The 13,817-nt window shown below is 36.9% G+C and overlaps 1 protein-coding gene across 5 annotated transcripts in view; it reads left to right on the forward strand.

Annotated features, from left to right (window-relative positions):
- The first annotated feature begins 397 nt into the window (after positions 1-397).
- fuss (SKI family transcriptional corepressor fussel) overlaps positions 398-13,817 on the forward strand; it is a 76,176-nt gene continuing 62,756 nt past the window's right edge. For 2 of the 5 annotated variants that reach the window (XR_015532540.1, XM_087340284.1), the window contains exon 1: positions 400-535. The gene's annotated coding sequence lies outside the window, so the exon portion shown is untranslated. Of the gene's footprint in view, positions 536-9,168; positions 9,217-13,817 lie in introns of all 5 variants that reach the window. The other 3 variants (XM_087340286.1, XM_087340288.1, XM_087340287.1) reach the window with 3 other exon arrangements.

The raw sequence follows: 13,817 nt of genomic DNA on the forward strand, positions 1-13,817 counted from the left end.
ATTCACGAAATTACTGTTCACACAGACCTCATAATGAGGTATGCTTAGCACACCGCCCTGTTTATTTAAACAACTTAAATTTCGCAGAAAACAAAATTACCTTAACTTTAAACTGTATGTAACGCGTTATCATACACAACGGGACTGACAGCTTTTTTTTTAGCAATTACCTTCCGCTCATCAGTGTTACATAAGACGTAATTACAAGGTGTCGTCTTGAACAACAGACATTAATCAATGTGACACTCGGCCGTCTGCGCAGAGGGCCCACTCAATGAGGTCCGGGGGATGGACTCATTCATCTGTAGTTAAAGCAAGACTCGGCCTGCCGATTGGTTACCATCTTCAGTCACGTGACTACACAGGGGGTGGGGAGTGTTCAGAGACCGCCCATCGGACTTGGCCGTGGATGTTCTGCCTGCCCTCAACTGACTGCCCGATTCGACCCCATCACGTACGGGTTCTCACGTGTTCAACGATGCGCTTACAGATTGTGTAGTGGTGTGGACACATCTCATAGGAAAACTATTTGAAGGTATGTGGTAATTCCTAAGTACCCTTTCTGAGACATCTTTAGCAATGCCCGGAATATCTTTCTTACCTCCCAGGATGAAGTAAGAAACTTAAATTTTATTCATGATGTTTTTTCTGGGGTTTGGCGACTTCTATAGTAGTCGGTAGATGCCAACATTTCGGAGAAACATACAATCTCCATCTCCAGTCCTGAAGATGGCGACAAAACTTTTTTCCGAAACGTTTGCATCTACTGACGAGTCCGGAAGACGCCAAACCCAGAACGTTTGCATCCTCACCGCCGTAATAACCTCAAATCCCACTAAATATTCTTATTAGATAATGGTTATTTGGAAGACCACGACAGAGAAGGAAAATTCGAGTGTTCTTGTGGATTGGGTTGTACTGGCTCAGAATAAGGACCATAGATGATCCTCATAAAAGTGGATCCCAATATTTTGATCCGAACGTTATGGCTGAGTGGTTTGCACTCCTGCTTTGCATTCGGGAATGTCCGTGGTTTCAGTTTCAGTCCATGGACCAACTATCCTGACAGGGTTCTTGTAGTTTATCTCAGTCCTTTCAGGTGAATGGTAGGATAGCAGCTTGCCCTAAATTACGTCATGGAAACTCCCTTCTATATGTCTAGCCCTTCAGATTAAAAATTAATTAATCATATTATAATTCGCCGCCATACACCTGTCGTGTAAGCTACTGACAGCGTCGTCTAACAAACAACAAATAAGGTCATCATCCAGATTGTAACTTACTGTCACACATCATTAAATTGTTTAATTTGTTACGCTGTGCGTTTCAGAGGTTCTTTTTGCCTCCATCATCAGGACGATCGCCCTGAAAACCTCAAATCCTCCTTAGCGATTATTGCATTTAAACATGGTCGTGTTGGTCGTGTTTGAGGTTCTTAAGGTGGCGAGTCTGAAGATGGCTCTCTTGTGGGTTATTGAGCTGTGTAGTCTGGTAGAAGTTTACCAGGCCTGCAGGTGCAAATAGCCGAGAACATCAAAATTTGGTTTCAGAACCTCATTTTTGGTAAAACTTTTACTATACCGCTGGTTTGCTCAAGAAAATGTAATTTCTATCCTATTTGAAATAGGCATTCTATTCGTTTAAAATATAATTTCTACAAACATATTTTAATGTAGACCTTGGACGCCAAGATATCTAAATCTGTCCGATAAATTTAGGAAGTAAAACATAGCCAACGTTCAGGGGAACAGAGAATATTTCTTTGCTATTCTCTCACTCTGTGCAGATCCTAAGTAACGAATAAAATTAACCTAGACCTCGAAAACGAAGAGTAATAGGTCAAAGTTAAAATATTTAGGACGGCAACAAATCAAAATTGTATTCTTGAAGAGAAACAGTTTCTAATCTTTAAAGGAGGTTATACAGTACATGAAGTCAGAAATTGACTTTAATAAGCAATAACACAAAACTATAATTTTACCTGTTTTGTACGGGGCGTGAACACTTGTTTCCCACGTTAAGGGAACAACACAAACTGAGGGTTTTTCAGAACAGGGTGCTTGGGGAAGAAGAATGTAAGTTTCTGGACTGGATTAATCTAGCTCAGGTGAGGGGCCAGTGCCCGGCTCTTTTTAATATTATAACTAAATTTATGGTGCGATAAAAGACGAGAACTTCCTCTCATGTTCCTAATAGCTTCCGAGAAAGACCTCATCTCTGCGTAGTTACTTGATAGGCCTAACAAATCCTGTGATATGTTGGCCTAATTAACAGCAGAATAACGACAGGTGAAACGGAATTTCATTGACAATTTATTTATTATTTTCTTGAGAGTGTAATTTGTCAACCAAAGGTCTATTTATCATATAGGGCTAAATGTTTGACAACTAATTAAATGTAAAGTAACTTTAATTTTGTTACATTAGGACTGTAAGGCTAAAATTTGCTAAGATTAAAAATATAACCCCATAAAAAATTACCTATTATTTTATAAACAAGACGTTATCCGACCTTCACTTTGAGACCAGCCAAAATCCGGATTGAGGAAGAAGCTTAGAACTGGTTTTACGATAACATGCTGCTTGGTCAGACCTATCTGACATGAAATGAGACATTGACTGATGAATCCGGAGTAACTGTGAAATGATAATTATCAGGAGAAAACGTAATAATTCGTAGAAAATCCTGCTCCAATGCCATTTTTCCACCACGAATCTGACTTCAAATTACTCGCGATATGAACCCGGTTTTCTGCTGTTAGAATCAGATGTCAAGAGATGTTTTTTATAATGGACGTAAATAGGAATGGAGGGTGTGGATTTGATTCATCTGGCTTATGATAGGAACCTGTGTTAGGCTCTTGCGAACACGTAAATGAACGAAATGCAAGTCTTTTCAGTTATGACAGACGATTAATAAGTTCGTGATTCAAAGTGGGTACCTTTAATTTTGCGTTGCCGTTAACAATACAAAGAGCTCCAAGCAGCCTTAAATGTTAAAGGCAAATCTTTATTAGGATTGCAGTATACAAACTTAGTAAAGATGTAGCCTAAATTATATTTCTTTGGAGACTAAACGTCTAGTTGGTACGAGGTCGAATGTTATCCAATAATATGGCATGTCTTGGTTTAAAATACAATAAAACAAATAACTAATTTGCAATGGTAGGTTTAGACGAGCGCCACTTCATACCGATTGTTTCATGCTCGTAGTGTAAGTAATTACTTCGCTGATACTTCGCCAACACAAGGAATAAATACATTTAATCAGACTGCTATTCCGCGTTCTTGCGTCGTGTAGTCTGTCGCATAGCCAGACTAACGATACCGATGAACCTGTTGCCTCCATGTTAACCGTTCAAGCTATTACAATTCAATTTATTCTTGCTGATTCTTCCTCACAGGTATTACCTAAATGTAATTTTGGCCAAAATTATTTAAAAAAATAAGCTGCCTGAGATGGGGAACGTGAGCTCCATTTCAATAGGCCTACATGTCCACTAGACATAGCCTTTTAAAATATTTCAAAGAAAATTTATTTAACGTGTTCATCTTTGTGTGAAATTTCGTTCTGAGACGACGTTGACGTATAAGAAGTGCGGCAATTTGTAAAACACCATGTTCTTATAGTTCGATTCAGGCAGACAAATCCTATTAAGGCGCAGATTATTCAACGTAAGAACTTATAAGAGCAAGTTCAGTCGACATTTCGATTAGACCTAGATTCTTAACTTCACTACAATCGGAATCTCCTGTCTACTAGGCCAAGTGCTTGTCTGTGACGCAGAGAGACCTCCACTTCTGTTTCGGCCGGTGTATTTCCCATTCTGAAAGAGACTTTTATCTCTCTTAAAACAGAAAATCTAACGTCTCGGTCGAAAGGTTAAGTCTTCTGCTTCGTCTTTGAGATATCCAGGATTCGAATCTCAGCCACAAGATAGGCAATCCTGATCGAGATTTTTCCTGATTCCCCTTCGATAACAACCTCCAGGCAAATAGGTTGACAGTATCCTATAATAGATTGTTGCTTCGACACTATTTTCAATTTATTAATTGTAAACTGACATTGACATTTCGGTATTAAATCTGTTTGTTAAAGTTTGCAATGTTGTACATAACTTCCTGTCCACTTCTAAATAAGTATGTGTCAGTTTTACCATTTTAAATTCGCAGCTATCATCTTATACTATACTATTAACTCTCATCTTTGATATCCCAAGTTTTATTAATTTGAAATGATAAGTTAAATTCAATTTATGTCGTTGACGGAACGTTATAAAATATCCAATTAAATCAGTTAATTAAAAACACTGGGATATTTGGAACTGGCCTTTTACTGGAACGTTAACACTTTAAAGCGTAATGTGAACATGTTCTACCACCTGCTCTAACAGCAAGTAACACTGCCTTTTGCTTATAATGTGTATTTTTCGGTTACGCATAATTTTAGAGTAAACAGCGATTATTTATTTTAAGAGAATTACCATGGTAAATTGATCTTTTTAATGACTGTGGCTTGAGTTTTCTTTGAGGTAAGGACTGTGTTGAAGAAAGTATTTGCTGCCTTTTACCACATCCTTCCCAATGCATCAATTACCATGTTACCGGTTCCCAATAGATCTAAACGTATAGAATGTTTGTTTGTGTTATTTTCCTGAAGAAATGGAACCTACTCTTTACTAGATAAAAGACTATGAAAGACTGTGGAAGGAAGCGGTCGTGGCCTAATATAAGGTGCTATCATGGAATTTTCCTGAGAGGTCTGGGAAAACCACGAAAAACGTCAGTCAGGATAGTCGGTATTTGTACATAGATTTACCAAGGACCTCCCTAATACGAAGCAGCAGTGCTAAACACAATATTTTGTGCAGCGATGAGGGAAGAATCGATCGTCTAAATAAATTACTATCTATTCTTGGTTTGGAGCGACCGAATAAGACCAAGACAAGAAACCACTTGGATAATCTGTTCTCTGCAGGAATTCAAAGTTGGAACCTAGTAGGTCTAAATGCGAGTGGAAAGCATTACCGCTAAGCTAAACTATTTGGTTACGTAACTGTCTGACAGAAAGAACACTGTAATGCTCACAAAATTTAAAGATTATAATAAATCGGTCTAAGGCTGAGTTTATTAAATACGCCCTACCTTTTTTCTTTTTCGTCAAATAGGTACTATTCAGTCCCTGACATTTATGTGCAAAGATGAAGATCCAATCTCAGGTTTTCAAGTAATATTCTTAAAGATAAGTAGGTTTATTACGCCTACTACGAACCGACAATTAACTTCAGAAGAAGGAAGTTGAATTTGCGGTTTTAACTGTGGTGATTCTGAAAATAGCTGTCTTCTGGGTTTTTGCCCCGTGTGGTGCTATGAGAACGTCCTAATGATGGAGGCAGCAAGGACCTCTGAAATGTTGGTAAGCTTCTATCAGACTACACGGCGCAATAACCCAGAAGACAGCCTTCTTGAACAAGGACTCTGTATTTTGAAAGTTGGCTACTGAGCTAGTCCGACATGACCTTCATACCAATTGCGTGAGTAACACGGTGAGGCGTACGTATACAGACTAAAATAAAATACAGTGGAAATATCGTATGTGATTTAGTATTCAGCGTGATTTATTGCAGCATTTGTTTTGAACTAAAATGCGACGTTTTCATGTCCATTTAAATACGCGTCATGTTTAATAGACCTATAAGCTATATCAATATTACAATTTTGTAGAATAAATAATGATATGTCGGTATAGTCACTGCACATAGGCCAGAGCGACATTTGACGCGCAAGACTATGAAAATGTAGATAATACGATGGATAAACGATCAACAGATTTCCCGGAGGACTCGTTACAGGGACTGTCGGCCTATCAGTCTTAGTGTTTATTTAATGACTGTCGTGTCGTAACACGCAGACCAGACACGTCATGATAACTTACAGGCTACTCAGTTGAAAGAGTTCAACATAGCCGGACCAGGTAAAGGCTTCTGACCACGGAGGACGCTGGAGGCTATGAGACGGTTAACAGACTCTTTTGAAACGATTTACCTGAAGACAATTAAACGTATGCATAGGGAAATGAAGTTAGACAACATGGCTGCTCACTTTATTAATCTCGACACTACAGAAGAAGACGTTTGATTACCTTTACATCTGGTAGCTATATACCTCGGGAAAAACCTGGGTTTATCTGAACGTCGTGGCAAAGAGAAAAATTCCGCAATGCCGCAAATAGACACCCGGTTGTCCAGTCCGTGGTCTAGACACTACACTGAGCTGTCCTATTCTGTTGAATTCTAGCTTGATTCACGAGTTATTTGGCGGTAGTCCATTTTAATAACTTTCCCAGCAAATGTGTTACTGACTGCAGAATAAGTGACAGTAGGTTTGTTAACAGCGCTATATGCCTCTCAACAGCAGTGGTTATTTAATGTCAAAGAATACAGTCGATGTCAAGAAAAATTATATTTAATTCTATTACGCACACCGAGAATTTTATCAATTTTACCTTTATTGAAGCCATGATAGGGACTAGGTTTGGTTACTATTTAGACGTGTTTTAAATTTCCAATTTTTATCTTGTTGCTAGAATGATAATTAAGGAAAATTATTTTTTTAAAATTTAATAACGGTCTGCCTGAAAGCGACTTCGAGATAGTACGATTACACTAGGCCTATCACTATAGTTACTCGAGAAGAACAAACAGAACCGAAGCGAACAGAGTTTTCGAAGCACGTAGGCTGCCGGTAGAGTTGACACGCGAACCAGTGCTAATGTGCTTACGAAATCAGGAAAAGCTCCGTAACACGCGACAAGAGCCCATGAATAAAATACAAAGGACAAAGCAACACGCAGAGAAGCCTCGTCTACAACGGCTCCTGTCTGTATTCTCTAGTTTTAATTGTTCATTTTGTGTCGCATATTTAACGACACCTATTAAATTCGAACGAATGTGTCGCTTAGACAATTATTCCTACGCGTATAGTTCTGTAACGTTTCATAGGCTCTTGCATGCCTACAGCTGTGAATAGTTTGAAATGAATCAACAAATACTACAATAATGATAAGGATCTGGTTAGATGTGTCAGGGAAGTGATTGGCTACGATCCGGGTTCAGTTCCCTCTAGGGGTACGGATTTTGCTTCGCGGCCCCGCCTAGGTCAGCTGTGCGTCTCACCTAGGTTCGAATTCAGTTATTGGTATCAAGGTCTATTTCCCCGGACATAAAGCGACCGGAGCGTCAAGCTGACCTCTCCCAAACTAGATCAGAGGTGAATAATGAGTGGAGCTTTACATTCAATCCTCCGTACGCGCTCAAATCGCGATGCTCAACAAGAAGGAACATTTTTTCCTGCAGGAACTGAACTAAATTAAATTTATTAATAAAGTCTTCTCGGGCTATCAGCCGTGTTAGATGGTGATTAATCACCGACGTTTCGAAGACCATCTCTGTCCTCATTTTCAAGGCTGTTTACTGTGTGGCTAGTAGCGCTAGATAGCCCGAGAAGATTTTATTAATGAAAGCCGCAGTGAAAGCTTCACATCATATAAATCCAATTTCTTATTTATTTACATGCTGACGTAATAGTCAAAAAGCCGGTTACAAATTATGCGCGAGTTAAAGAGAAAAAAAGAGAAGAAACAGACATAACAGATAAATACAAACAAACAGAAAACAACAACAACAAGAAAAATGATTTGCTGTAAACTTTGTAATTTGTGAGGTTTAGTAGGCACGTTTAAGACATGCAGGTTACTTACGAATAAAGAATCTTGTAAAATGTGAGCAGAATATCTCTGAACCTCTGCTAGTTCAAATACTCTCTTGGCTTTCGTATGTGGAAGCCGACGCAAACTATAAAATTCAGAATCAGAGACATCGGTTTTTGGCTTTTGTACTTTTCGTTTTTGGTCTAATTCAAAGAATTTCATTCATGTTACAAATTACATACATAAATCCAGGACTTAATTTCCTTACAGCGTAAAATAACGAACGGCTAGCCAACGATCTGAATGGTCTAAATTTGAAATTTCAACTATATTTTGACGGTAAACAACCGTTCATACCCGTATTTTGATTACAACTTCATATCGGCTTAAAATAAAAGCCATATTGTATAGGAATATTTGTTCTTATTGACTGAGTTTAAATAAAGCTTAGGAAATTGAACAACCGTGGAAATACATCAGACACAGAGAGTTTCAAGGATTTCAGAACGTAAAGGTAAATACATTCATATCACTCAATTTCCGTGATGAGTAGGCCTAATTATTCGTATCCTTCAGTAAAAGGTCCAATTCTGTTCAACTCCTATGACGTGCAAGTACCAGAGGATGCAGCCCCTAGTAGCACTTGGAGAGGCCGACGGGATGTGGAAGGAAAATAATTGTTTTTCTCTCGGACGGCAAAATCCCAGATAATTGGACAACTAATATTTTGCTTGAGAGTTCTACATATTGCCTTTATGCCTACTCTGTGCATTAGGCCCAATAGAGAACGGCTTAATTAACTTTTTATTCCTTACTCATAACATTTTAACCTACAGTCGTGATTGATAACTTAGCACCCTTACTTCATATTTGGGAGCCCCGATTTTGATTCTTGCTTCTCAGTGTTTTCCTTGTTCTTCTCAGTTTCTCCATTTAAACACTAAGATAATAACTTAAAATTAAATAAGTACCTTTCATTTACTTCCTTCTACACTCACCATCATATCAAATCTAAAACTTCTTGACGATGGTGAAGAGTCAATTGAATAAAAATTTACTTGGATATTATCCATCGTCTAGTAATAAAACGTAAAAACGTAAAACGACGTTTCGGAGATGGGGCTCTATCTCCGTCTTCAGGTTCCTACTCAGTTGGGCCCACTAGATAGAGCTAATCCCTATCTCCGGAGATAGTAAATTTTTATTCAATTGACTCACCATCATCCTTTAATTTACTTAATTTTAAACAATGCACCTGAGAATGTTTAGTTAAATAAACTGAGACCTTTGTTCCATTTTTACTGATTCCTATAGTGGGTTCTATTAGTTTGTCATTCAGTTATGGATGAGGTCTGAAATTAGTTAGTGTAGAAGGTTACTGTAGAGAAAATTAAAATCTGAGGGTTTTCTTCGTGCTTCGAAGTTACTAAAAACAACAATTGTGTTGTTTCTTGGTTCTAGGCAGGACTTCAACCAATAGGGAGAAATCCGACGTGTTTAACTGACCAGGTATGCGAGAAGCTGATTAGATTGAACGTTTGAAATATTTAATTGCATTTTATTATAGGTAACAGTCATTATATACATGCTACGATACTCAATGGACTAAATTATATCAATATGGAAGCTGATTGATTGAGCGAACTAACGCATGCACCTTTATTAATTACTTATTTACTTAAGTACGTATTTGTACAGGATCAGTTACAATACCAAATCAACAAATAATGCAAGATTTTAGGTTCTGTACTCAAGAATAAAACAGAGGTAATCATAAATGGCGTTAAGATATTTGGACGGAATGGGAAGGAAACGAATTATGGAAACAGGTACCTAAATTCGCTAGAACTTTATTAAGATTGAGTTTAGTTTCGGGACACGTTTATGGACTTAACTGCTTGAATCAGATGAGAACGGCATAATAACAATAATTATATAGCCCTGTGCATAGTTATTTTATTATTAATCTTAGTACAAACAGCAAACTATTAATCTCATATAATGCGTTAAAGCTATCAGTACACGAAATGAACGCTTAATGCTGAAATAGTATCTGTTTGCCGCTCTTAATTCCTACCCAAATTACTGATTCATTTTCTTCTAACGAAACTGGTATGTAGACCCTATATGAAGAGAAGTTTCTTTGTGTGTCGTTATTAACGGTCCCACAGATAATCAATTATCTTTTAATACATAATCGTTTTGTCCGATGCTTCACCGTCTCCTGTCTGACAGACGACCACAGACGGTTGTTATATAGTAACATAAAAGTGATATCATATTAATCGCTGTTCCGTTGGCTATCTAAGAGTTTCGTGAGAAACTTTCACTATACGAAGCCACTTCGATACAAAATGAAACATTTATCAAACAATAAATAGGTTGCAGTAATAAAAATAAGCTTTATTACTTAAGTAGTCATTTTAAGACATTTCAGGTCGAAAACATAAGCTTTTGTAAATTTAAATTTAATTTCATATCTTTATCTCATCCAGTTTTATTTACTGATTTCGATCATTTTTAAGACGTTCATTAGCTTCGTTTTCTAGACCGTATGTTCTTTTTGGCTGGACAGGACAGACATTTTTATTGACCATAAGATCTCAAAGGAATGTTGGAAACTGATCCAAAATGGATTAGGTTAGAATTTTGCAATCCCGTTAAAGGTAACAATTATGTAGGGTCTAACCGTACGCCATAATGCGATTCCTATTCGTCAGAGTGTACGCCAGAAGTCCGTACACACCGACCCAGTGTGGCTCTCAATTGCTATAATTACCTATACGGATTACCTGCTTTCAAGTGATCGTTAGTGTGGCAATGACGGGCTAATGATTACTAATGCATTGCATTCTCTGTACACTCTGTTACTGATCAAACTGGTCCACGTGAGCTGCACTGCATTTAACTTTAAATAATCACACAATTAATACAGTTACCACTCCTAATTGAATGTCAAAAGGGATCAAAAATAAATTCAACCCTGTCACTCTTGTGCTCTCCTTAAAGTTCCCTGTCGTCTGCTCGCCACACAGAACAACGTGGTGCATGCGCATTAGTCCCACTATAATATTACATTAATATGTAAGAATCAAGGTTCTCATGGTGGTGAAAATGTGGAAAAAACCTCAAATCTTACTTGGATGTTCTTCACTGGGTGTTAACGCCATGTGACTAACATTTTGGAGGAACTTATAATTTGTTGTTTTATGTAATACGGGTTTATTAACTAACTAACAAAGCATGGAAAAATATGGTCTATAGCAAATTGTCTCAGCCACCTTGATATTTTATTATATAGACTTATAATGATGTGACATTTAATTTTAAGATTAATAAAGTAAGAGTTTTGAAATTGTACAAGGCAACTTAAAATATCGCTGTTTATGACTGAAGTAAGACCTACGCCATATTAAAGTGTTGTAAAATTGTTTATAAGATGTATATAAGCTATAAGAAATCCGTCACTGGTATTACAAATGATGGAAAAGAGAATTAAGTAAACCAAAATATAATTCACTGTTTTCATATAACTTAATTGGAGATGCCTATATTGCCTTTTGCAGTAGGCGTAACTCAGTCCCTGCTAGTCTACCCTTGCGTGTATGATTGTGGCGTTAATAATTAAATATTCGAACAAGATTCACCACAGTTTGATGAATTCATAGTGGCTTGAATTGACTTTCTCGCTTCAGCGTTAGCTTCCTGAGGAAACATTAAATTACATTTGCATGGGGAATTGTTGAGCATACAGTTATTGTAGCAGAACAAGTTTTATTCTGCAATGTCGACGTCCGTATGTATGCCTGTCTGTTGTTTAGATAAAAAGCTACGTTGTGCAGTGCGTATATTAGAGAGGCGTACATAAATAACACGAAATATGAAAGGTTATTAAACAAGAAGTAAGAGAAACACTTCCTTATTAGACTTTTCAGCATCACTATTCAATTTGCTCTAGAGGAAACTTCTACATAAGTAGTAATCTTTATTGCAGTTTCTGATTCTTAAAGGGTTCGTTATCAGACAAAGCACCACAGGAAAATGTATCAACTTCATGGAGCAAAAACTGATAGCCGAACAACTACTCAACAAATTCCCTGACTTTTTATGGAAAACTAAAGTTTATTACCGTTTTTATGAACACCCGCCACTGTACTATACTCTGATTCAAATTAGTGTAGTCCACAACCTTCCACATTCGGTTTATACATTTTAATATTATCCTCACATTTACATCCGTGTCTTTCGAGCGATTTCTTGAATTCGGTATTCCTACCAAAATGTGTATAAATCTATCAGCTTTGTCATGCGTGTACATGCCTCGGCCTTTATCCTACTTAATTTGATCATCCTAATAATATTTGGTGAAAAGCATAAATTATGAAGCTCGTCACAAGGGTAGACACAATTTTTCCATCCACTTGTCACTTTCTCCCTCTTCAGTTCGGCAGTCTCTTCATAGACTCCTTAATGTGAGAGACCAAGTCTTATGGACGTAAAAAACAACAGGAAAATTTATTTATAGCTTTTTAACTACGCTTTTTCAGTAGCTCAGGATATACCTATAGCGTCGAATGAGATGATGAATTAGAAAGGAGGCAGTCGTGGCCTAATTTTCGGTATTATCCCGGCATTTTCATGGAGGGACTGAGGAAAACTACGAAAATATTATTGACGATAGCAAGTCTCCGGGCCGAGATTTGAACCCGGGACCTACTGAACAGGAACATTTAAGGTTTCTATAGCTTTAAGTCTCAAAGTTTTAAATAAGCTTAGTATACAACAAGACGAAAGATTCTGAACTGGCAGTAAGAATTCTCAGAATTTAATCTGCTCATAGTTCCTTTGTGAATGGAAGTTTTATTTGTTACTATAAATACAGAATATTTTAAATTTGCCACATTTTAACTGTGATTATACAGCAACTTCGTCTTGCATTATGACGCGACATATGTTGAAGTTTAGAATATGAGGTTATCACGGCGGTGAGTCTGAAGATGACTGCCTTTTGGGTTGTTGCGCCTTGTAAACTGGTAGAAGTTTAACGACATTTTTAGAGATCCTTACTGCTTCCATAATCTAGGCGATAATGATAGAGGCAGCAAGGACCCTGAAACGTCGGTAAATTTCTACCAGTTTACAAGGCGCAGAAACCCAGAAGACAGTCATCTTCTGTTAAAGAATTTTGTTTTTTATATATGCGTATTAGTTTTGTTTTGTCAGCGTATTTAAGGATTTTATAACTGTATAGGTTAAGAATGATTATGACGATTAATCAGGGATCTATCAAATGTGATTCAGTGGTGCTTACTATGTAAGGTACTTAAAGTGGATAGGGTCATTGGAGAAAACTTAGTTATATTTCTGACACACTTATACATCCACAGATTGTCAAAAGCAATCAGCAACATTAGGTTCCAAGCTGTGTTTAGTGAGACAGTTGCCAACTGCCCAGCGCTGCGTGTTATCAGACGCTATTTAAATGTCAGTAGAACAAAAGAGAAGCAATGTGCATATATCTTTTTATTGACATGATATTAATATTCATAAACAATAAATATAAATTTGCTTAGTGCTTAATCAAAAGAAAACTTTATGAATTTTCATGTAGAACAACTGGATTTTATGTCGTTCTATGTTAATTCTTCTTTTAACAGAAATAAAAAGGAATATACCTAGTGAAGGTTATATGACTAACGTTATTGATTTCAAGGTTTCTCACATTACAATCTAAAAATTGCACTGAGGAAATTACGAAACATGAACACCAGAAGAAAACTGATTTACTGTCAAAGATTATTCTGATAGACTCAAAGAATTAGTAAAGCTATTACATATTATAGACAAGCCTAAACGGATTTACAGTGCTGACGAAAGAGATGTAACTCTTTTGTTACTTTCACATCAAAGCGTAAAATAAATCCTAATATAACTATATTAAAAGTTCTGATTCCTTGATTCCTTGCTTTTATTAATACATCTGAATTTAAATATCTTTTATAAGGAACATTTTGTTGTCATTATTAACTGCACTGCGCAGATAAAATGGCCAAAAGTATATTTTCAACAAATTAGTTATTTTCAGACACTCATGATAAGAGACTAAAAGA

Source organism: Zootermopsis nevadensis, unplaced genomic scaffold (assembly GCF_977971745.1).
Source record: "Zootermopsis nevadensis isolate Lab colony 2312 unplaced genomic scaffold, Znev_1.0 Znev_ptg000061l, whole genome shotgun sequence".
NCBI classification, from domain to species: domain Eukaryota; kingdom Metazoa; phylum Arthropoda; class Insecta; order Blattodea; family Termopsidae; genus Zootermopsis; species Zootermopsis nevadensis.